Below are 851 nucleotides of genomic sequence, written 5' to 3' on the forward strand. Positions count from 1 at the left end.
ATTTCCGTCCGGTACCGGGGAATCATCTATGACCTGCACTATATCCGTTGCGGTATCGGGAAATCATCTATGACCTCCACAATATCCGTTTCGGTATCGGGAAATCATCTATGACCTGCACTATATCCGTTCCGGTATCGGGAAATCACCTATGACCTGCACAATATCCGTTCTGGTATCGGGGAATCATCTATGACCTGCACTATATCCGTTCCGGTATCGGGAATCATCTGCACTATATCCGTTCCGGTATCGGGAAATCACCTATGACCTGCACAATATCCGTTCCGGTATCGGGGAATCATCTATGACCTGCAATATATCCGTTCCGGTATCGGGAATCATCTGCACTATATCCGTTCCGCTATCGGGAAATCATCTATGACCTGCACTATATCCGCTCCGGTATCGGGGAATCATCTATGACCTGCACTATTTCCGTCCGGTACCGGGGAATCATCTATGACCTGCACTATATCCGTTGCGGTATCGGGAAATCATCTATGACCTCCACAATATCCGTTCCGGTATCGGGAAATCATCTATGACCTGCACTATATCCGTTCCGGTATCGGGAAATCACCTATGACCTGCACAATATCCGTTCCGGTATCGGGGAATCATCTATGACCTGCACTATATCCGTTCCGGTATCGGGGAATCATCTATGACCTGCTCTATATCATTTCTGGTATCGGTAAATCATCTATGACCTGCACTATATCCGTTCCGGTATCGGGAATCATCTATGACCTGCACTATATCCGTTCCGGAATCGGGAATTCATCTATGACCTGCACTATTTCCGTCCGGTACCGGGGAATCATCTATGACCTGCACTATATCCGTTC

Source organism: Hypanus sabinus, unplaced genomic scaffold (genome assembly GCF_030144855.1).
Source record: "Hypanus sabinus isolate sHypSab1 unplaced genomic scaffold, sHypSab1.hap1 scaffold_1269, whole genome shotgun sequence".
Taxonomy (NCBI): domain Eukaryota; kingdom Metazoa; phylum Chordata; class Chondrichthyes; order Myliobatiformes; family Dasyatidae; genus Hypanus; species Hypanus sabinus.